General features: G+C 44.3%; 2 long non-coding RNA genes across 2 annotated transcripts in view; one reads left to right on the top strand and one right to left on the bottom strand.

Moving 5' to 3' along the window:
- Nucleotides 1–182: 182 nt before the first annotated feature.
- Nucleotides 183–15,009, top strand: LOC147573047 (uncharacterized). Its single transcript, XR_015245620.1, has 4 exons — nt 183–1,257; nt 2,524–2,710; nt 10,045–13,275; nt 14,249–15,009. It is a non-coding gene; the product is annotated as an uncharacterized LOC147573047 (long non-coding RNA).
- LOC147573045 (uncharacterized) overlaps nt 8,877–24,231 on the bottom strand; it is a 334,969-nt gene continuing 319,614 nt past the window's right edge. The window contains exon 2 of the long non-coding RNA XR_015245619.1: nt 8,877–9,201. This is a non-coding gene — a long non-coding RNA (uncharacterized LOC147573045). The remainder of the gene's footprint in view (nt 9,202–24,231) is intronic.

The raw sequence follows: 24,231 nt of genomic DNA, 5'->3' as shown, positions 1-24,231 counted from the left end.
TTTGGCTGTTATGATTTCTTCCACTAGAATATAAGCCTTGCAGGTAGACTTTGAGTGTCTGTTTCCACTGCCCTGTGTCCAGTGATTCAGGAAGCGTCCAGGACATGGTAAGCTTTCAGTAAATACTTGATGAATGAATAAATGACTGAATGCATTTCTCTGTTTCCCTTTCGCAGAGTTTGGAGGCCATGGTGAAGTCCTCACGCCTGCCCAAGGTGACAGAACAAAGCCTCGTGTCGTTTCCTCTGTGCAGTAGCCAATTAAGGACAGAGAGTGCTTTAGGGTGTATGCACTCATTCATTCACTTGACAAATATCTAGTGGTGGCAAGTGGTAGAGATAAAGAGATGACTAAGACTCCGAGTGAGGGCAGAGAAAGATCACATACAAGGTACAGGGGATTTCCAGCATCCTTTCCAAGCTAGTTGCTGCATCAAGGGAAGAGCACGTGTTGGCAAGCGACGACGTTAGAGAAGTAGGCGGAGGCCACATCGTGGAGGACTTTGCGGGCTTGAGTTGGGTTCCACAGAAGCAATCCCTAAGACCGGGATTCAGATGCCAGTGATTCCTTAAGAAGTGCTCCTTATAGAAGCAGCAATGGAAAAGGAAGCACGTGAAGAAGGAGGAGGAGGAAGAGGAGGGACAGGAGGCGAGGAGGAGGAGGGAGAGGGAGGAGAAGACTTCCCAAAGGAAAACAGCATTTGCAAACCATATATCTGATAAAAGAGGTTCATATCCAAAGGACACTTTTTAAAAGGCTCCTATAACTCAACAGCAAAACAAACACAAAGCGTCTACTTTTAAAATAAGCCAAAGAGCTGAATAGACGTCCGTCGAAGGAAGGTATATGAATGGCCAACGTGTGCTTGAAAAGATGCTCAACATCACCCACATTAGAGAAATGCAGATCAGAAGCACAGTGAGCTATCGCATGCCTGCTACAATGGCCATCGTCACAAAGTCAAGAGATAACTGATGCTGGTGAGGATGTGGAGAAGAGGCAACACCGTGCACCACGGGTGGGAATGGAAGCTGGTCCAGCCACGACGGGAAACAGGATGGAGGATCCTCCGAAGGTTACAAATGCACCTACCACGTGAACCAGCAATGCCACTTTTGGGTCTATAGCCAAAGGAGTTGAAAACGGGATCTCGAAGAGATATTTGCACCCCGTGTTCATTGCAGCGTGACTTTCAGTAATCGAGACAGGGTAGCAACGTGAGTGTCCATCGACAGAGGAATGAATGAAGAAGATGTGGTATGTATATACAAGGGAACATTATTCAGCCAGAAAGGGGGGGAGGGAATCCTGCATTTGTGACAATATAAATGGACCTTGAGGGCATTCTGCCAACTGAAATAAGTCAAACAGAGAAAAACAAATACTGTGTGATTTCACTTACATGTGGAATTTAAGAGCAAAACCGAAAAAACAAAAACCACGCTCATAGAAAGAGATCAGATTTGTGGTTATCAGAAGCAGGGGGGTGGAGGGTGCGGATGAGGAAATTGGAGACAGGTGGTCAAAGGTCCAAATTTCCAGTTAGAAGATAAAGAAGTCCTGGGCATGTGATGTACAACGCGATGACTATAGCTAACACTGCGGTAGGTACGTGAAAGTTGGCAAGAGCGTAAATCCTAAGAATTCTCATCACAAGAAAAACAATTTTTTCTCTCTTCCTTCCTTCCTTCCTTCCTTCCTTCCTTCCTTCCTTCCTTCCTTCCTCCTTCCTTCCTTCCTTCCTTTCTTTCTTTCTTTCTTTCTTTCTTTCTTTCTTTCTTTCTTTCCTTCCTTCCTTCCTTCCTTCTTCCTTCCTCCTTCCTTCCCTCCTTCCTTCTTCCTTCCTCCTTCCTTCCTTCTTCCTTCCTCCTTCCTTCCTTCCTTATTCCTTTCTTTCTTTCTTTCTTTCTTTCTTTCTTTCTTTCTTTCTTTCCTCCTTCCTTCCTCCTTCATTTCTTCCTTCTTTCCTTCCTCCTTCCTTCCTTCCTGTCTTCTTTCTTTCTTTCTTTCTTTCTTTCTTTCTTTCTTTCTTTCCTCCTTCCTTCCTTCCTCCTTCATTTCTTCCTTCCTTCCTTCCTTCCTTCCTTCCTTCCTTCCTTCCTTTCTTCTTTCTTTCTTTCTTTCTTTCTTTCTTTCTTTCTTTCTTTATCTATATCAGATGATGGATGTTAACCAATTGTGGTCATCATTTCACAATATATGTAAGTCAAGTCACACTGTTCAAAAGCTTGAGCAGGGCTGTATGTCAATTATATCTCAATAAAACTGGGTGGGGAGGGAGAAGTGCTTCTAGAAAAATCTGATTAGAGAATGGGAGGAGCAGGGTGGAGAAGGCAGGAGGCCCACTGTGGTTGTTAGTGTCCAGGAGGGCCCCCGATCATCCTCACTGCCTGGTACCCTTTCTTGCTGTCCTGTTCCACGTTGTGCCGGCTGCTCTGTGTGACCGACAGCAAATAGCCCAAGTGACGATCTGTGCCTTCTGAGATTAGGTTCTGTTTCTGTGCTCTCTTGCTCACTTACTAGCTCTCTCCTCTTGGATCATTTGCTTTGGGAAAAGACAGCTGCCACGTCGTGTGAGCAGCCCTATAGAGAGGCCCATCTGGCAAGAAACCGAAGCCTCCTGCCAACAGCCATGTGAGTGATCTTGGAAGCAGACCCTCCATCCCCATCAGACAACTGCAGCCCCTGCTGACAACCCGCCTGCAGCCAGGTGAGCCGCTCCCGGATTCCTGACCCTCAGATACTGAACGAGATGATAAATGCTTGTTGTTTTAAGCCATTAATTTTGGAAGGAGTTTGCAATGCATCAGTGGATAAATGAGGTACCCAGCAAGGATGTGATTTTAGGCAAAGTCCTGGCCTCGACTTGATCTGCAGGGGAACTCTGGAGTGTCAGTTACACCTCACAGTTGGTCCCTACTTGAAGCAAGGGAGCTGGGTTTTCCTGCTCTTAGTTCAGTGAGTCATAGGCTGCCTTGACTTTTGCTTCTCTGTACTTGGGGGCGGAGGCTCCACCCGTGCGGATTCTAGAGAGAGTCTAAGGTATGCGTCCTTTGATGCAAAGGTTACAGAAGCTGGGGGACGCAGGGGGAGAGGTACCCAGAAATCTTAGAAGGGATTCAAGGGATATGGGCTGAGCCCTGATAGTACTAACAAGGACATACCTGGCCTTGGACTTTGCCCTGTAGATGATAGGGAGCCATCACAATTCAAGCAAGGATCCTTCTGGTTAGTCCCTTCTGCCAACAAACACTCTTTGTGAGAAACAATCAAGTATCAGAGATCTGACTGCTGCAGCCCTCGCTTTGCTGTTCCCTACCTTTTCTCTCTAAATGGTAGATACACAAATATATATTATAAATATAATCTGTGTGTAACTCTGACTTAATGAGTAACACAGCTTTTTCTTCCTCTAAGATTGTCAACATCTTTTTTATAAGTGGTTTAAAAAAAAACCAGAACTTGACACAGCGATCTCTGGCTTTGTAAACTAGAGGCATTTCTAAGCAAAAAAAAAAAATTTTTATTTGTTTAAAGTTTATTTATTTTCAGAGAAACAGGGTGGGCGGGGGAGGGGCAGAGACAGAGACAAAGAGAGAATCCCAAGCAGGCTCCACGCTATCAGCACGGAGCCCAATGCTGGTCTGGAACTCACGAACCATGAGATCATGACCCGAGCTGAAACCAGGAGTCGGACGCTTAACCGACTGAGCCTCCCAGGGGCCCCCCCATTTTTTTACATTATTGAAAATAATGATTATTTTAATGATTCATCAAACTATCAATTAAAAATAAATGAAGTAATTTATTTTCTGTTCGGGCTATGATCACACTGGCAGCCCAAGAAGCCTTAGTATAATCAGGCCAGAGATGCCAAGGGTAGGAAGGAAGTAATGGACACAGGTAACATTGGGAAGCAGAGGGGGTAGGGAAATGATGGAGACTTGGGTCGAGGAAGAGGGAGAAAGGACGGATGCTTCCAAGGCTCTTCACGTGGGTGAGAGAGAGAGAGAGAGAGAGATGGAAACAGAAACAGAGATTGTTTAAATACTGAAGAAGAACTTTTTTTTTAATTTAATGTTTATTTTTGACACACAGAGAAAGACAGAGCACGAGTGGGGGAGGGGCAGAGAGAGAGGGAGATGCAGAATCCGAAGCAGGCTCCAGGTGCTGAGCTGACAGCACAGAGCCCCACGCGGGGCTTGAACTGGTCAACCCCGAGATCATGACCTGAGCTGAAGTTGGACGTTCAACCCACTGAGCCACCCAGGTGCCCCTGAGGAAGAACTCTGGGCATTCAGCCTTAAGCTCTTCAGGCTGGTTTCCCTCTGCCCCCTGTCCCTTCTCTATATTCAGCTTATTAAATGTCTACTCCAAGAACCTTGCTAATGCTGTGAGAGCTGTGCTAGCAATCTAGATAGTTTTTCTGTCTTGAACTTGAGGCAAGATGAGGGATGTAAACAAATAATCATGACACTACATGATAAAAAGACAGTAGTTTTGGAAAATAGAGATTTTCTTTTTTTTTTTTTAATGTTTTGATGTTTATTTATTTATTTAACATTTATTTATTTTTGAGACAGAGAGAGACAGAGCATGAACAGGGGAGGGTCAGAGAGAGGGAGACACAGAATCTGAAACAGGCTCCAGGCTCTGAGCTGTCAGCACAGAGCCCGACGTGGGGCTCGAACTCATGGACCACGAGATCATGACCTGAGCCGAAACCAAGAGTCCCAGGCACCCCTATTTATTTATTTTTTGAGAGAGAGAGAGATCAAGCAGGGGAGGGGCAGAGAGGGACAAAGAGAGAATCCCAAGCAGGCTCCACAGTGGCAGCGCAAAGCCCGACCCAGGACTTAAACCCACAAACCGTGAGATCATGACCTGAGCCAAAATCAAGAGTCAGATGTTTAACCGACTGAGCCACCCAGGGGCCCCGGAAAATAGAGGTTTTCTTATTTCCATCATTTCTGTATTACAAACTGCCGTTGTTTCCCTTAGTTGTTCTCTTCCTTCTTTTTTTTTTTTTTTAATTTATCTTTATTTTTATTTTGAGAGAGAGAGAGAGAACATGAGCAGGGGAGGGGCAGAGAGCGAGGGAGAGAGAGAGAGAGAGAGAGAGAATCCCAAGCAAGTCCTGCACTGTCAGCACAGAGCCCAATGTGGGGCTCAAACTCACCAACTGTGAGATCAGGACCTGAGCCGAAAGCAAGAGATGGACTGAGCCACCCAGGTGCCCCTGTTCTCTTCCTTCTTGAGCTTCTCCTTCCCTCGTCTCCATTTTCTTCTCGTCCATCAATTCCCTGGGTCATTTAACATCTTAGCTAAAATCTCTGTGCCCTGCCTCTGTTTCTGTGTGCCCCGCCCTGCCCGTCCTGCTCTGCTGCTTAGCTCCGAGGTCCCCGTGGAAAGCTTTTCCACTGAATCAAACCGTGCATGTGTCTGCATTGATGTTTTCTGTGTTGGTTGGATTCCCCTGAGAGGCTGGTGCCCGAAATGTAGAATTTGATATTCAGTAACGCTGCATGTGGGGCTCACAGTACATACCCGTGTCTCAGGTGTGCAAGTGACAAGGTGTTAAGGTTTCAGAGAACTGTCACTCCTTAGCAGACACACATAGTTCATAGGGATCATCATTACCAATTGGATTTTCCAGTCCCCAGTCCCCCTGGGTTTTCAGGGCTCTGCCTGTGCTCACAGCAGCAAGCCAGACCCTCATCCCTGGGGCTCTCCTGGGGAAACAGGCTCATGGCGGCCAATGGGATTGGCAAGGATTCTGTTGGAACTAATGAGTTCTCCGGTTACTTGGAGTGGCCTCAACCGTCCCTCCCCAACCTACTTCCTCTTTGCTATTATTATCCGATTCCCGCTCAGATGGTCCCATTTTGTCCCAGCAGCTTTACATGATGCGGGGAGAGGAGTTGGCAAGATGGAACCCAACTCGGGCTCGGAACTGAAGATGCTTTAATTCTCAGCTTTGAACCACCTCCGATCTTGAAATGACTGAAACTAACATGGTCTAAACACAACAGGAACTAATTCTCGCTGTGACCTGACTGCTGATTGGGTCTGGATCTTAGTCTCTGCCCTTTCTTCTCTCCTCCGAGGTCGCAAGGGGCTTGGTCTTTTCTCTTGTGGGTTTGCGGAAGTAAAACTAACAAACTTATCTACCCGCCACAGGTAGTCAACCACAGGAGATGCTACCTGGGCATAAGAGTATTCTTGTTATAAAAGGAATCTGTGTGAGCCTTTTCAGCCAGACCCAGGTTTGGGTTAGACTTGGCAAGCTGGCAGTTTCTTTCTTCCATGGCTTCTGTTATTGTGCTACTGAGTCTGAGATCAGAGTGAGGCTGGGCCGGGTAGACTGTGGCAAGGCTGTTCAGCTGGAGGGCCAAATATTGTTCTCTAGCTCCTGATGTAGAGACACTAAGAATTTCTATGTTCCAGTCATTTAAAAAAAGTGCACACAAATGTGGCATCTGGGTCACTCATTCGTTTATCAATCTCAGTATGTGATACAAGTGAGGTGAGGTGGTGAGGCGAGCCCTTGGTTGGTCCTCAGGCAGCAAGGAAAATTGTCAGCTACTGTTTTCAACATTAAGTGGTGTCGCAGTGGGCAAGAAAAGGTGCCTTTACGTGTGCTGAATCATAGAGGGGTCTAGCGTCCCTCCCTCATCTTCTTTGGGATCCGATTTCCATGACTGTATACTTTCCCATAATTTTTCTTGACCCCTTTTCAACTATTCTTGTTCTTTTTCATAATGCTTTGGGTTTTTTCCCAAAGTTGGCTCCCCCACATGAGTGGAAGCTGATTCTATATGTCAGATAAGAGTTGAGTGGAAGCTGATTCTATCTGTCAGATAAGAGTTGGCATTGGATTTCAGGATTTCATTGTCTAACTCCTGTCCAGGCATGGGCGAGGCTCTCTGGGGGGTGCTACTTGCGTATGCTTCTTTCAATCTAGACTTAGAGGGACGCCTGGGTGGCTCAGTCGGTCGAGTGTCCAACTCTTAGTTTCAGCTCAGGTCATGATCCCAGGGTCGTAGGATCGAGCCCTGTGTCAGGATCTGTGCTGAGTTTAAGATTCTCTCTCTCTCTCTCTCTCTCTCTCTCTCTCTCTGTCCCTCTCCCCCACTTATTCTCTCTCTCTTAAAAAAAAAAAAAGACTTAGACAAATCATCTGCTTCTCCATACAACTACCACACAATGATGATTTCAGGATGAAATCACTACAATAGCCACTGCAGTTCAAAAAGATGTGCGAGGGAAAGAGATATATGGCAACCACTCATCCATAGCTATTCTGACATCTAGCCAGGCAAATGTCTGTTCCTTGATTAGCGCTCAGTATTAGTCCTTGAGAGTTATTGCCATGGCTCTTGTCTTTACCCTCTGGGCTTCTGAGTCTACACTCTGAGTCATTCTTTCCTTTCTTCCCCCCCCCCCCCCCGCCCCCAGCTTTACTGAGCTATAATTCACATATAACATGGTATAAGTTTAAGGTGAACATGTAATGGTTTGATATATGTATAGGTTGCAAAATGATTACTGTGATAAAGCTAGTTAACACATTCGTTTCCTCACATAGTTACAAATTGTGTGTGTGGTAAGAACATTTAAGATGTTCTCTCTTAGTAACTTTCAAATATGCAATACAATATTGTTACCTGTAATCACCATTCTGGCCACTAGATTCCCAGAACGTATCCACCTGAAAACTGGAAGCTTATACTCTTTGAATGCCTTCACCCATTTCCCACTCCTGCATCCTGCCCCCGACAACCACCAATCTGCTCTCTGATTTTTTGAGTTTGTTTTTTTAGAATCCACATACAAGCGATCGTGCAGTATTTGTCTTTCTCTGCCTGAATTATTTCACTTAGCCTAATACCCTCAAGGTTCATCCGTGTAGTTGCAAATGGCAGGGTTTCCTTCTTTGTTATGACTGAATAATAATTCCAGTGTGTGTGTGTGTGTGTGTGTGTGTGTGTGTGTGTGTACCAAGTTTTCGTAACCCATTCATCTATTGATGGACACTTGGATTGTCTTCATATCTTGGCTAATTGCAGGTAATGCTGTAACAAACATGGGTTGCAAATATCTTTTTGAGATGGTGATTTCATTTCCTTCAGATACATACCCAGAAGTGGAAATCCCGGGTCAAAGGGTGGTTCTATTTTTAATTTTTTGAGGCACCTCCACACTGTTTCCCACTGTGGCTGCACCAATTTATGTTCCCACCCACGGTGCACAAGGTTCATTTTTTTTTCACCTCCCCAAGTGGCTTGAACTTCCTCACAGTATGGTGGCCTCAAGGTGGTCAGACTTCTTAAAAGGTGGCTCAAGACAAGAAGAAAACTACACCATCGTTTTCTCATTTGTGGCTTCAGAAGTCATAGCACATTACTTCTATCATATTCTATTGGATACACGTGAGTTACAAGCCTGCCCAGATCCACGAGGAGGAGACAGAGGCTCCCCCCTCTTGATGGAAGGATTGTCAAAGAATATAAACATACATAAACATATATAAAATATAAAGATATAATTGGTGGACATATCTTAAAACCGATATAATATCTCAGCTTTAAACACATTAATTCACAATATTTCTACTCCAGTTGTAAGATAGAGAATTTTCCTAAAAATTGAGAGACAGTGAGCTGTGCTGGAGATAATTCTCAGTTCAAGGACCTGGACATATCTTTTTTTAGATATCCAAAGGACTAGCCCAGGATTGGCAAACTTTTTCTGCAAAGGGCCAGATTGTAAATATTTTAGGCTTTGCAGGCCAGATGGTCTCTGTTGCAACTCCTTGACTCTGCTGTTATAGTACAGAAGCAGCTGTAGACAACACATAAACAAGCGAGCATGCATGTATTTCAATAAAACTTTATTTATAAAAACATGCAGTGAGCCAAACTTGGTCCACAGGTCATTGTTGGCTGACTCCTGGACTAGACCATGGTTCTCTACCGAGCTCCAGACTAGCCATGGAGGGGGCAGGGCTCAGTGGTAGATATCAAAAAAAAAATGATGCTGATGTTGGCAAGTCTGGGCTTAGGTAGCTTGAGACCCTTTCTCTACCGACCTCTGATGGTGGCTGATTGAGGGTCTGAAGGCACTCCTGAATTTCCCTTAACATCAAAGTACCAGCTGGGAGAGTTTACCTAAAAATGTGTTTACATGAAAATATAATTTCTCTTGCTGGACAAGGTAGATCTCCTGTTAAAGCTCAGTGATTGTTCAGTCTTGGCTGGTGGACAGCAAAAATCATGGCGCTCAGCAGGTCCTTGAAAAATCTTCTAGGGCCCTGCTTAGTAGAGAGGATGGAAACGATTCAAGTCCAGGACTCTAATTTCCAGAAAAATTCTCTGTCGGATTAAGGCAATTCCTCTGTCTGTCTCAAGAGACAGTCTGGTAAACCTGAAAATCATCAGAACAACAGTTTTCAGTGCGGACCAAATTAGAAACACAACATTAAGATTTAGGGCACAGTAAAGGCTGATAGAGAGATTAGGCTCCCTCATTATCAGAAGAACATCAAAGGGGATCAATGATCTCTGACTCGGCCCCTAATTCATCACCTATCCCTTTATGGCCAGCGTCATGGCCAGCGTCATGGCCAGATCTTGCCCTTTCTGGTTAGGAATCTGTGTTAGTACAAAAAGGAGAGAGAGTGACATTTGACTTAATGTCATGACCCCTTGTCTGCTCTATCTGAACTCCCAAGTTAAATCGGCTCTGGTTATTTATATGGTTTCTGGGGCTGTGTGTCAAGGGGGAAAGTGTTCACTCTTATTTATGGTTCTAACTCAAAGGCTAAGCTATAAGGTAAAACAGCTAACACGTCGCCCAATAGTTGCACACCATTATTTTGGTACAGAGTTACATTTGCGCTCTTTGTCGTAACTTCAGTCCAGGCACTCGGGGAAATGGGGTTGCTGCCATGGAAGGAGCCCGTCTTTCTCCTGCAGTCTTGTTTGTCTGGCCTTTCTCCTCTATTCCTTTTGATCTTGTAACCGCAGGGGTTTGACCTTACAGGGTTTGGCCATGACTATAACTGTGTAACACACAGACGTGGATCGATTACTGATACAGCCAACACACTTCCAAGGCTCAGAACTACAATGAGCTTCTGAAGATGAGGCAGTAACTTCCGGAGCATGGAAGACAGAAAAGATCCAGCGTTCGAAGGTGGCAAGGTGCAGAAGCGATCTGTTTTGAAAGCTTATTCTGCCAATTACTGGTCAGTGCGTGTGGCATCCATCCATTCGTTCAATCTCTCTGCCGTTCAATGCCTTTACCTGGGAAATGGAGGTGATTTTCTATGCTCCATAGGGCTCTCGTGGAGATTGTGTGACATCACTGATTATTATTGTGACTTTGCCAAGCGGCTTGCTGTGGCCGGAGGAATGTAGTTGGAAATTACACCCCATGAATTCTGAGCCCGGGCTTTAAAGGCATTGTGTGGTTTTGCTGGCTCCTCAGGGAGCCACTCTTCTGCCTCCCAGGTGCCCTGGGCCCCAGAACGGGAGCAGAGTGACCCCAGGTGACATGAGCCAGACCTGAAGCCTGGCCAAGCCCAGGAGCACACCGCTGAACCCTAGCTGAGCTGCAGGCGCGGGAATGAGAAGTAATTGCCTACTGCTTTCGGCCACTGATACTTTGTAATTGTTTGTTATGTGACAACAGCTAACTGATACGGCCCGGAGAGATGAATCAAAGACACAATGAGCTTTCAGCCCAGGCATGTGGGAGACAGAGGAGGGAGGGTCACGCTCTGGGAGAAACTCATCGTGTGATCGTCGAGCAGTGCACTTTGTCTATCTGGTTCTTGTTTCTTCTAATGTGAGGAGATTATATACTCATTGTCGATGGCCCCATATAATCGCAGTTCTAGGTAAAAACTTTCTGTATCTATAGACTTACTGTCCTATGTGTATAGATCAATCTGTAATATTTGTTCAGAAACGAGAAGCCTGAAAGGGCCCCGCTGACTTCAGGAAAATGACGAACAACACGGATACATTGAATAGGACCTTGTTTCTAAATTCCTGCAACAGTATGGAGAAGGACCCTCAGCCTTGGAAGAATTAGCTTTAAGGCCAATGAAGGGAGCTAGCTGTATAAGAAAGTTTGAGACCTCTTTCTCACAAAGTTATCCCAAAGTGATAGCACAAGCCAATTATATAAACTTTTAGGTTTAGAGAAGATTTAAAGCCCAGGGGCCATGGATGAATTTCATCAGCTAGTATAGTGTGCTTTAAAAAGAAGTTACTTGACAACGTGGAAGGATGGAGGCGATTACATACACATACATTTCCATAAAAATACAATTTCTTTTGTAACATTCCAAGATCTGACAACACAGATCTTCTAGTAAAGCAAAAAAACAGCCATTTGGAGCACGAGTGAGAGCTTTCTCCTTTTGATAGGAATTAACATTTCTTTCTTTAAAGAAAAATAAAAAGTTTATTTTTGAGAGAGAGAGAGAGCGTGCATGAACATAAGCAGGGGAGGGGCAGAGAGAGAGAGAGAGAGAGAGGGAGAGAGAGAATCCCAAGCAGGTTCCACGCTGTCAGCATGGAGCCTGACGTGGAGTTTGAACCCACGAATTGCAAGACCATGACCTGAGCCGAAGTCAAGAGTTGGCCACTCAACCGACTGCACCACCCAGGGGGCCGGGACTTTACATTTCTGATTTACCCCAGTGCTCATCTGACCAGCACTATCTGCCTTGCCCCCGAAACCCATGGAGTTTATTATCCTTGGTTTTGACAAACCCTAATGACTGATCCGAAACTGGTCTAGATACAGAGGTCTTGATTACGTGAAAATCACCATCCATAGTTTTAAGTTGTCGTCATGAAAAGTAACTAGATCCTTTCTCAAGGAGCTCTGTGGTGTGTCCATCCCGGCAACTCAGAGACCTACTTTTCTAGATACTTTATAGAGAACAAGTTTGCTTGGGGTCTTCTTTCAATGGTTGGATGTTGAAAGGGCAGTTGAACCCTGAACCCCTCTTCTCATCTCCTGCCCTGTTCCTTCTCCTTTATTCCACATTTCGGTCAATAGTGTCACCCATTCACTCAGACTAGACACCTACAGATCCGATTTTCTTCTTTCCTTCACACCCAAGCTAATTCACACCCAAGTTACAACTTCTCTGTAATCTCTTCTGTGTCAATCCCTCTTTATTCTGTTCACCTGGCCACTGCTTTAGCACAAATTGTAGCTGGATTATTGTAAATAATAATGATAATAATAATAATAACCCCCAAACTAATTGGTATGTCTGATGACTTCGTGTATCCATCAATGGGTATAATTGTTATGTCTTCGTGTACCCATCACCCCACACAACTCCATCCTATAATAGAATGAGATTTCTCAACATGCATCATCTGTTCATGTCGCCCTCCTTTTAAAAACTTTTCAGTAACTGATTTGTCATTGGCTGTAAACTCCTCAATGCAAGAAATTCCAAAATTGAGTGCTATCTTTCCTCTTAAATCTTATTATCTCTTGCTACCTTTTGCCGCAAATCCTATGTCATGACCATTCTGACACAGTTGCAAAATAAACTCTTCAAATGTATGGCTCCTTTTTTGTTTGTTTGTTTGTTTTTTCTGGTCCCCCTGCCCGGAATGGTCCACTTTCCATGGCAGTCAAGAAAACTGCTACTCATATATAAAGTATCAGATCGGGGCGCCTGGGTGGCTCAGTCGGTTGAGCGTCAGACTTCACCTCAGGTCATATCACAGTTCGTGTGTTCGAGCCCCACATTGGGCTCTGTGCTGACAGGTCAGAGCCTGGAACCTGTTTCGGATTCTGTGTCTCCTTCTCTCTCTGCTCCTCCCCCACTCATGCTCTGTCTCACTCTCCTCTCTCAAAAATAAATAAACATTAAAAAAATTTTAATAATAAAAAATAAATAATAAATACATAGAGTATCGGCTCAATTATCTCCTTTCCTTTGGAATCGTTTCTAGTTTTCCTCAACCATAAGTCAGATTTAATTATATCATTCCCTCCCCACTTCTCCAATTGCTAGTTTTAATTTTCTCTATTAGAAGACTTATCTGATGGGCATAATTGTTTATATGTTTCCCTGCCACATTGTTGACTTCTGGGAGACAAGATTAGGTCTCATTAATCACTGTGGTGCCACTGTCCATGACAGTGCTGAGCACATCGTAGGTATCAGTAAATGGTTGCTTGAAGAAGGAACGAATGAATTACAAACGGACCTCTCCATGTCTCTTCAATGAGGTAAGACCTGGACAATAATATGGGGGTCTTAGTAGAAGCTCATAGAACACTAATGTTCATTTCCTCCAGCCCCATGTGCAGCCAAGGTTGAGACCTTGTGTTCCGGGCCTCAAGTTGGTACTTCTTTCTGGTTCCACATAATAAAGCTGCTGACCAGAGGTGATCCTCACTTTCTCAATACCTCTGTAGGCTCCAGGTTGGTCAAGTGCCAAGGTCTCCATGCACACAGGGAATCAGATGTGGGAGTCGAAACTAAAAAACTCATGTGGGCTCTTTATGATCCTTAGGTTATCTGTATTATTTTTCTTGATTTATAGAATAAACTTGACCCCTGCGAGAATTTAAGCGTCTCTTCATAGACTGTAGTTCCTTCTCTCTCTCATATATTTTGGTTCTGGGACCTGGAAGCTATGGCTTTTACAGTCCTTTCTGGCTTTTCTCTCAACATTTGCCTTGTTCCACTGAAAACAGACATCTTTCACTCAGCATCAAAATGTCATGCTAAGAGAGTTTTTAGTATCCAGCTTGTAAGCCAGGGTGAATCTTGAAATTGGCTCTCTACTGGAATCTAATCAGCATGATTCAGGGGTCTTTCCAGCCCCAATCCAGCTGGAACCTTCTTTTAGGACAAGCAGTGTGAGTATAGGCCATATGTCAGAGAGTGAGGGCAGTCATATGGATGTGGAGGAAGAAAGATGGGGAGGAAGGGGGAGAGAAAACGCCTTCCCAAGCCCAGCTGGTGGATCTGACCTAAGGAACAGGTCATTCCCACTGGCCTCAAAGCCTTTCCATATAGAGGAAAGATGTATTTCTCCTCATCCTTGAGTTGAATCAATAAGCCCTTTTTGGTGGGAGGTAAAACAGTGCCTCACAAAGTCAAATCTGGAGGGCGTGGAGGGAGGCATGGGCTCCGAGGGTGGACAGAGCCAGCACATCTGCATGCCCCCTGTCTCCCCTGATACTTCTCGAACAGATGGAAGGCTATGAAAAAGAATAAATTCCCAACAGCATGAGAAAGAAGAAAGACAGCCATGCACTGACATGGAAATCAGCGCATTCCTGATACATGGGAAACAGATATGATCAGATTCACAGAGAAACAGAACCGGAGGAAACAGCTCACAACATACGGGGGAGTGGACTGTGGCTAAGTAGAGGCAATTTAAGAAAAACTCCAATCCTAGAGCCAATAAAATGGGAAGGACCTCGGGAGAACCCACTGAGCTCTCTTCAGCTCTTACATGCATGATGCCATATCTCTCTTTCATTTTTATTGGTGATATTTTATTGGTACTATTTCCTATTTCATTGGTGAGATTGGGGATAAGAACTCAGAATTTCCAAATTCGTCATCAGTTATCCATAACTGTCACAGGCAGAAACATGCAGACGAAACAGAAAAATCATACTGCTTATTATCATGAAGACAGTGTTTCTCAGTTTCTAAGGTATATAAGCAATTACCTATAGGTTTTTTTAAAAAAATATAGATGCCTGGGCTCTCCTCAAAACCTCTTGAATCAGAATCTTTGTGATTCCAAATACCACCATCTCCAAAAATTTCTAAAGGAGATTCTGGTGTTCTCAGGGTCAAGGACTAGAGTGTTTTCTCCAGACTCTAGTTAAGATTTGGGGTGAGCTGGGCTCTAACAAATAGATTTAATACGTGCTTTACAAGGACCACAGGTAGAATGGGGACATGGGAATAATGTGATAGATAGCATAAGAAGACTTTCTAGGGACGCCTGGGTGGCTCAGTCGGCTGAGTGTCCGACTTTGGCTCAGGTCATGATCTCACAGTTTGTGAGTTCGAGCCCCGCATCGGCCTCTGTGCTGAGAGGGCAGAGCCTGGAGCCTGCTTCGGAATCTGTGTCTCCCTCTCTCTCTCTGCCCCTCCCCTGCTCACACGCTGTCTCACAAACAAGAAAACTTTCTAGAGCTGAATATTCTCTTTAGGTCAAAAGGCCCTCTGGTTACTGAGAAGAATGGAGGAATAAAGGAACCCATACATGGAGTCTCTGTAGAGAAAGTTGGGGATACAAAGGATAAAAAGAACACTTCAGGAACCATTGGATCTTGGGTGTGGCCGAAGTTGATTAATGCAGGGGAGGAGATCAGAAGCTTCAGGCTGCCTTATGTCTGATGCTTCCTGCCTCAGTTTCCTTTCTTTTCTACAGTGGGAAAAATAGTAAATAATAAAATCAAGTCAATAATAATAATAAAATAATAGTTTGGAGAGTGAAATGAGTTAATACATAGGAAATTCTTATAATTCTTATACTAGTGACAGGCATATAATAATAATAAATGTTTATTAATGAAGTTTTGGGGTGAGACGGGGGGTTCGTGGGACCCGGAGCCAACGGCCAAGAAAGAATTCTTGAAGACGTCTTTGGTGCAAAAAGGCGATTTCATTAAAGCACGGGGACAGGACCCGTGGGCAGGAAGAGCTGTGCTGGGGTCCTGACCGTTAACTGATGTTATACCCTCAGGTTGGGAGGGGGTCAGGGTTAGAGCAAGTCTAAGGAATTTTGGAAGCAAGGTTTCCAGGGCCTTGAGGGGCTAGCTGTTGCCAGGGAAACACCATTTATTACTGTTTAATAAAACCTCGGTCATGAGACCCCCTCAGATGCATATGGGGGGCCATAAGCTTAAAGCATGATTACCAGCTTGTATCTTGGGGCAGTTGAAATAAAGGAAGTAGACTTACAGGGTCCTCGAGGTCGGGATAGTATTAAGCTAAGCTTCTGCTTTGCCCTCAGCAAAGGGTCATCAGCAGGCAGCTGAGCTCCTCGAGAGAGGGGTCACTCTGCCGGTTTCAAGGACTTGTCAATGGGCTACAGGCAGTAAGGGAATTAAGGTTTCCATTTGCTTTAGTTTCCCACATCACCATGGCAAGCACTTGAGCCCTTTTCCTTTGGTCCGAGGAACGTCGCACATGCTCCCCTAGGGGCGTAGGGTGTGCCAGCCTGTATTTTGCCCTCAGCCTGCCTCCTGCTCCCTCATCATTTATTATTATCATTATTATCCCATAATAATATGCTTATGAAAACTATTCAATAATTCTCCTGTGCAAAATATATAGGATGCTTCGGTGACTCCAGGGGGAGGGGTCCCGGGTGGAGCCTTATTAATGTTATCGTTAGTTTTGTGGCAATGCTTCTCGAGGTCCGCTAGACACAGTGGGGGGCTGCGCGGGGTGTGCTCCCTGGGTCCTGCCAGCATGGCCATGTCGCGGATCTTAAAGATGGCATCGGCCGGCCTTACCTAGACGGGATCATTCACTCCGGGTGTCCTCATCTATCTCCAGCTTTTAGTTCTGATCAGAACACGTGAATGAGGATGCTGCAAGGAAGACTGTGGCTTCCGGAGGTGCCCGGTGAACACCCAGGGAGCATCTGAGAACCCAGAGGAACCTGGCTCTGTTCCACAGAATGAGCCGGAGATCCTGCTCTGTGGCATAGAGGCTGTAGCCAGAGCGCAGTGGCTCTGTGGGAGTTTGGGAACAATCCTGAGAACTTGGCAGCCGCAGCGCCCTCCGTGACCTTCGTGAAACTGACAGCTCTCTCCGGCTGCTTATCCCCCCCTTCTCAGGCTGCTGTCTCTCTTTCGCTTGCAAAGCTGAAAACGACAGCTTGAAATTTTACTGTCTGGGCACAAGACCCTCAGTCTTGCGTCCTTAGAGTCCCTGACACAACTGGAGAAAAATGTTAAGGCAGTCGGGAGTAACAAAGGAAGTCGTAGGAGGGGTGAAGGACGGAAAAACCTTTAAGGCATCCTTTTTTTCTCACAACCTTTTCAGAAGGATCAGGTTTGGTAAAACAGGGGCCCCCGTGAAGGTTACCACAACGTGCCACCTCGAAATACGCCTCTTTGGCATATGGACTGTTTTGAGCGAAAGGCCACTGAGAACCAGCAGATGCCGGGAAAGCTCTAAACGCAGGGCACGAGCTTTCCTGTCCTAAGGAAATTTGCATTTATAAGGAAAATTTACATTTGTAAAGAGGATTCTTAACAGCTCTTACCAATAGAGAAGCCACCTACTTAATCCGCTTAACAAAGTTTACTACAAACAAAAACCCTTGTTGACCAGAATTTTCTGGGTCTCCTTGCCAGATCTTTCCTCCTTCTCTCAGAAACCCTAAACTCCTTTCCCTTTCTTTAGGGTAAGGAAGTAGGTGAGTCCAAGTTCCGACCACCCCTTCGGCTCACTCACCTCCGGGTCTCCCACGTGCACGCACAACGCGCGTGTTCGTAAGCTTCGGTTGTTTTTCTCTTGTTGATCTGCCTTTTGCCGGCCTAATTTACCAGGCACCAGCCGGAGAATGGAAGAAGGGTAGAGGGAAATCATTTTCCCGCTCCTCGACACCAGGCAAGGAGCAGAGTAGCATTTGTGTTTCCAGGGTCCCAGGGCTAAAATGGAAAGCTCTCCCTCGAGATTCTAGAATGCACCACAGCCAAAGGTGGTGGAAAACCTAAAGCCATTCAGTAGTGCCAATGTCCAAATTGTAAGGTGGGGCAGGAGTTAGTAGGTTGCTACATTTAACAAGGAGTTCAGAGGCAAGGAGATGAAATCAAGTACAGATGAGAATCCCACCAGATTCTAAGCATCTCTAGAGCAAGATATGTGTACTGTTTACCACTGGGTTCCCAGCCCCTGGTGTAGTGCCTGGAAAGCATCTACATCAACATAGTGACTAACCTCACAATCAAATGGTCTTAAAGGGGAGGGGCTAGGAGTTAAGAGAAACATTATCTACTCTTCCCGACTTTTTTAGGAGCTGGCTGGAGCTTATTCCCTGGTTGTGCCGACTCTGCTTCAAGGGCTGAGTAGAGGATAGACGTTCCATTTTTTATCTCCTACTGGTTTCCAGGTACCATGTCAGGCAGGAGTGATGCAGAAATAAAAAAGACACAGTGTTTTCCCCTGAGAAGCCCAAAGCTTCACAAAATAAATGGCATTCTTACTCCCCATTTAATGATCAGTAGGAGTTTTCCAGCTAGAAAGAGAAAGTATTCCAAGAAATGGAATCTTGTATGCTAGGACCCAGCTGGAACTTTACTAAGGTGACCACATGTAGTTAGAATGTAAGGTACTGTTAGAAAGGGGAGTGATAAATGTTTGTAAAGCAGCTAGAATCGGCCCAATTGGTAAAAGACCCTTATCTTTTACCTTTAAAGTATTACTTCATCTTGTTTTGGGTGATCAATAGCAATTAAAGGATTTTATGAGATCTTTGGTTTTGGTAAGAATGACCTTGGATAGACGTATGGAGAAGAGAATGACAGAGTTGACGCTGGAGGCAGAACGACCAGTTGTGGAACCTTTTTTTTGTCCACGTGAGAAATGATGAGACCCAGAACTAATATCTAGAAATGGCGGGAGGTAGAAAATAAGAAGACTCATTTGAGAACCATGTAGGAGTTGGAATCGAGAAGATTTGGCTGGAGAGATTGAGAATGACCATGATGTTTCTAATTTCGGAAATTAGCTGGAGGGTGATTGATGCTTTTTATCCAAGATCAGGGCACGAGAGGGTGAGTACGTGATCAAGATGATGTGCTCATGTGGATACATTAATGTTGAAATAATTGTGGACATCCAAAAGGATTTGTCCTGTGTGAGTCTGGAACCAGTGGACAGGGCAGCCATTGGCTTCCTTGGGACTCTGCGGTTTCTGAAATATTTTACTTAGTGAAGGATAAAATTACTCCTGAACTCTTCAACTGCAGGTAAACTGAAGTTTACTCTCCTTCATAAATATCATCTTAATTCCCCAAATGTATGTCTTTTCTATAACATGAGGTCGGAGTGTCAGACCCAAAGTCCAAGTGCTCACTCCCATTGGCCAAAGACTACCCAGGGTCTACGATCATGTCACACTCTTCACCAAGAGGCAGCACTAACTTACGTACCACTCAACAGCCATCTGCACCCCAAGTCCCTCTCTCCCGCCTCTCTTCTGGGTAACTCCTCAGCTGCTATATTTAGACCTCCTCCCTACTCACTGAATGAACACTTTCCAAGGCCATCAGAGAACCCCTAATCGCTAAATGCAGTGGGACATTATTTCTCTGTCCCTTCGTGGACTCCTTACAACATTTGAGCCCAACTATTCCTTTCTCATTGAAAATCTTCTCTTACCTTTCTTAATGGACTCTTCCCTGTTTTGTTTTGCTTTTTCTTTTTTTCTCCCAACTGTGATTACTTCTTTTGGGGTCTTTTAGCCAAATCCTTATCCTCTGGACATTTCTTTTTATCATTTTTAACATAATGAAGCTATTTTTCCACTTTTTAAAATAGACACATCATTGTTGAAGAATGAAAGCGATCCAGAATAGCACAAAGTTGATTGAGGCAGATCACCCCTCAATCCATCACCTACAGGAAACTAAGGTTCACGTTTTGATGGTCAAATTTCTCTTCCCAAGCACTTTCTCTCTGAAGTGAATTCAAAAATGTGTCTAATTTTCTCTATTTGATTTTTTTTTGTGGGGTGGGGGAGTTGTTCTCAGTTTTGGAGGCAATTCTACCAACCATGATTACCAGACGAACTGTTATTTTGCATTCTGTTTGAAATATTCGATATCTGTCCATAGTGAGTTGGGCTCAGTAATGAGCAGCTTTCAGGGAAATCTCTGTCTATAGAGCCGGGCTTCTGCCGCAAATTAAGATCAAGTATGTCTTGCTAAATGGCAGGTAATAGATTCTTCATATAAATACCAAGTGAGGATTATAAAACTCTACTATTGGTACTAAATTGGGGGATATTTGGGAGAAATCCAGAAGAGACAGACAGTTTTTATTTTACCTCCAAAACCATTTATTACAAAACAGCTTGTGCTGGATGAAGGAGATCGTGTATCTCCTGGTGAAGCACATTAAAACTTGAGTTGGGGGTAACATCATAGGATAACCCTATCTTGCCATGAGGTTAGGAAAGAATGGCCAACAGTGTTGAAGCAAAAACCCTGGATGGGGGTTCAAAAGGCATGCCTGATGAGATCGCTGTCATGGGCTTTCAGGAAAAGGAGCTCTTAACAAGAGATTGATAGGTAACTTACTTACTGATTCTTTTTTTTTTTTTTTTTTTAATTTTTTTTTTTTCAACGTTTATTTATTTTTAGGACAGAGAGAGACAGAGCATGAACAGGGGAGGGGCAGAGAGAGAGGGAGACACAGAATCGGAAACAGGCTCCAGGCTCTGAGCCATCAGCCCAGAGCCCGACGCGGGGCTCGAACTCAACGGACCGCGAGATCGTGACCTGGCTGAAGTCGGACGCTTAACCGACTGAGCCACCCAGGCGCCCCCTTACTGATTCTTATAAGGAGTTGTTTCTGCAGAAAAATTTCAGGCCGGAAAATAATGGCCTGGGCTTGCATACCCTTCAGAGTAATCCCTGGTCCCAAATACCTACACCAGTAGCCAGCACACTGCCTAGTTATTATAGTTCCCCCCTTAGGGAAATTGTCCTGGGTTTCCCCAGGGGTGGTGTCTTCAAATCACTAGGCAAGGAAGGTGTTTTCTCCAGGAAGACTTGAGAGTGACAAAATTTCAGAACAAGAAATTTATTTTCCTACCAGGAGATTTACTGGCTTTACCCCTTTGTTATAAACTATCCTTTTCTGTCCTAATAGACCAGTGGTTCCCAATAGGTGGAGATTTTTGTGCCCGAAGGGATATGTGGCAATGTCTGGAGCCATTTTTGATCTTTGCAACTGAGGGGAAGTGCTATGGCATCTAACGGATAGAGGCTAGATGTAATGGGTAGAGACTATGTCGAAAAATTATCTGGCCCCAAATATCAGTGATGTCAAGGCTGAGAAACCCTAAATAGAGGATGTGCTCTGGACCAGTGGCCAAGACATAGTTTCTCCTATGGTCATTTTCGAGTGACAACTTTTATTGCAGTTGATGCTGTTTTCCTCCAGTGTTTTGTATCCATTTAAAAATATCTATAATATCCGATAGGAAGAATCTGTTGGACATGGTCCTGGAGAAAAAGATACACGTCACCCAGAGAACTGGATCTTGCTGTCACCTACCATGTTGCTACTATGTTTCCTGCTTGGGTTTGTTGCTTAAATGTTGTAGTTTTGAAATGTATGGGAGGAAGTGACCATCTGTGTTTTCTAGGGAGCAAATGGGTAGAATGTACTGGATGCCAGTTGTCTTGTTTGATTAGTGCTTCCTTCCACCCTGGAGTTTCTCATCTTAGAAAAACAGAACGACTTCACCCCACCCTTGGTTGGCACACGGGGAACAATTTGATACAATATGGCACTGTTACCTGATCAACAGTCCAGTAGATCAGGATTGGATGGTTCCCTGTACTCAGTCAGCCAGAGTGGATTCTCGAGGACTTGACGTTGAGACCAAAATATTCCAGTTCAGTTAAGCTGCTCGGTTGGTCTAAAAAATTGCAACTCTAAGATATGACATTGGTGACCATCTTGCTGCTCTATGGACTAGAGAACAGAAAAGGTAGGGGGGGAACTGAGGCTTAAGAATGGCACCTGTATAAAGAAGGGAAGTAGAAAAACCGAGAGAGAGAGTTGGGGCAATCCGTGTTGCTGGCTCTGGTTGCTATTCTGTTCTGAGAGGCTGTGGGATTCCTTAGTATCCTCGCGGAAAACTCCCCTTTTTTGCACAAGCTGGTCTGATCGTAAACACAAAGTTGTATTTAGGATCAGACCACACGATACTGTAGTTTTGTTTTTTATTATGAAACAAACTAATTTAGCCAACTAGAGAGGCCGATAAATACAAATCAAAAAAGACTGCATTTCATTTTTGTTGAACATACTATGATTTATTTAACAAGTTCTCCTTACCAGTGGATATTCAGGAATCCAGTAGGTTCATTCCCACAAAGAATGACCTTGAACATACTTTTTCAAAAATACTCGCACAATTCTCTTTTGTCCATAAATCCTTTAAGTCAGATTGCTGGGTCAAAAGATATTTCCATTCAAAATTGTTTACATATGGTCATACTTCCCTCCAGAAAAAATTATATTTATTTACACCTTTATCAACAGTGATTGGGAGCTAGTGTTTCCCCCAAACTATTAGTAACATAAGATTCTGTAAATAGTTTCCATGTTGGCAATCTGGAGGAAAAAGCTCCCGGCACATTTAAAACTTTGAATTTATTTGATCACCAGTGAAACTGAGCGTCCCATGTTTATTGTTGATTTGTATTTCTTATTTTGTGAATTGCATCCCCATGACTTTTCACCACTTTTGATTTCAGAGTTCATATTTTATAAGCAATCTTTACGTATTAGGACATTCACTCCCTATTATCTGTGCTGCAACTTCCCCCTCCCTGACTTTGCACTTTGTTTTTATTTTATTTCCGACTTTGTATATATATATATATACCGAAAGAGTGCAGGCATTTCTAAAGCTTCCGTAGCCAAATTTCTCCACATTTAGCTTTTCTTCCCCTGGATTTCCTATTTACGAAAAGAAAAGCAGGGGCGCCTGGGTGGCTCAGTCAGCTGAGCATTTGACTCTTGATTTCAGCTCAGGTCATGATCTCGCGGTTCGCGAGCTCGAGCCCCGTGTCTAGCTCTGCCTGCTTGGGATTCTGTCTCTCCCTCTCTCTCTGCGCCTTCCCTGCTCGCAATCTGTCTCTCTCTCTCAAAATAAATGAATAAACTTTTAAAAAAAGAAGAAAGAAAAGAAAAGCAATAACTTTCACCCATATTTTATTCTGGGACTTTAATTTTTTTATTTTTAAACATCTGATACACCCTCGTTTCCGACTTTTGGGTTTTCCACCCACAAACATTTGTTCCTCCGTCTCTGCAATATCTTTGCAAAGCATCCCCTTGTTCCACCTCCAACTTCTTCACCTTGGCCAAGAACTCGTTATTTTTGTCCTACATTCCTGCAAAAGCCTTCCTAACTAGTCTCCCTGCTTCCAATCTGAGAACTCTCAAAGTCAGTCCCAGATGTTGCTAGAGTAGTTTTTTAACAAGCACTTCTGGGGGACTTCCAGGAACGATTTTTATTTGAGCAGAGCCATTTGATTTTTTTTCTCTAAGATTTCCATGGAAAATACTAGCTTAAGCAGTTTAAATGACTCTCTGATGTTCAGAGTGCAGCTCTGGTCATATTTTTTAATTCCCCCAAATTAAGTTAAAAATCCTACCAGGATCCCATGCTTCAGAAAGACAGGAGGTTCAGCGTAACCCTTGTAGCAGATGTTCTGACTTAAGATGCGAAGGGCTGTTGAGCTTTTTTTTTTTTTTTTAATTTTTTTTAATGTTTATTTATTTTTGAGAGAGAGGGAGAGACAGAGCATGAGCAGGGGAGGGGCAGAGAGAGAGGGAGACACAGAATCCGAAGAAGGCTCCGGGCTCTGAGCTGTCAGCACAGAGCTCGACATGGGACTCGAACTCATGAACTGCAAGATCATGACCTGAGCCGAAGTCATACACTCAGCCGACTGAGCCACCCAGGCGCCCCAAGGGCTGTTGAGCTTTTAAACAGCCTTCGGAGAAAGAGGAGTTTCTATGAGTGAGATATTATTCTCCCTATGATGAAGACACTGCTTACCAAATACTTGGGAACTTCTTCACATTTCCAAGCTTTCTGTGGTTAGGTTTGAGCCGTGTGGCTGATTTTCGTCAATAGCCCGTGAGCAGATGTGAGGGGCGCATGTCCAAGGAGAAGCTCCAAGAGCCAACATATGGTTACTCCACTTTATTATTTTCTTCTGCCATGAAACTGTTACGGTCCAGACACAGGTACTTTATTCATCCTGTGACCTGTCCTGAAGATGCGGGCCACAGTTTCAGTGGACTCACAGTGAAAAGAGAGCAAGGAACAAATCACAGATTTTGGCATCAATCGCCAGCACGGCATAACTCAGGAGACCAGGTAGAAGCTTGCAAGTCGTCCTAAGGTCAGGCTCTGAATCGGTACCACGTCACTTCTACTA

The sequence above is a fragment of the Puma concolor genome, chromosome E3 (genome assembly GCF_028749965.1).
Source record: "Puma concolor isolate L17-30 chromosome E3, mPumCon1.1.hap2, whole genome shotgun sequence".
Classification (NCBI taxonomy): Eukaryota; Metazoa; Chordata; class Mammalia; order Carnivora; family Felidae; genus Puma; species Puma concolor.
The sequence above is the reverse complement of the archived record's forward strand: the minus strand, read 5'-3'. Positions and strand labels throughout refer to the sequence as shown.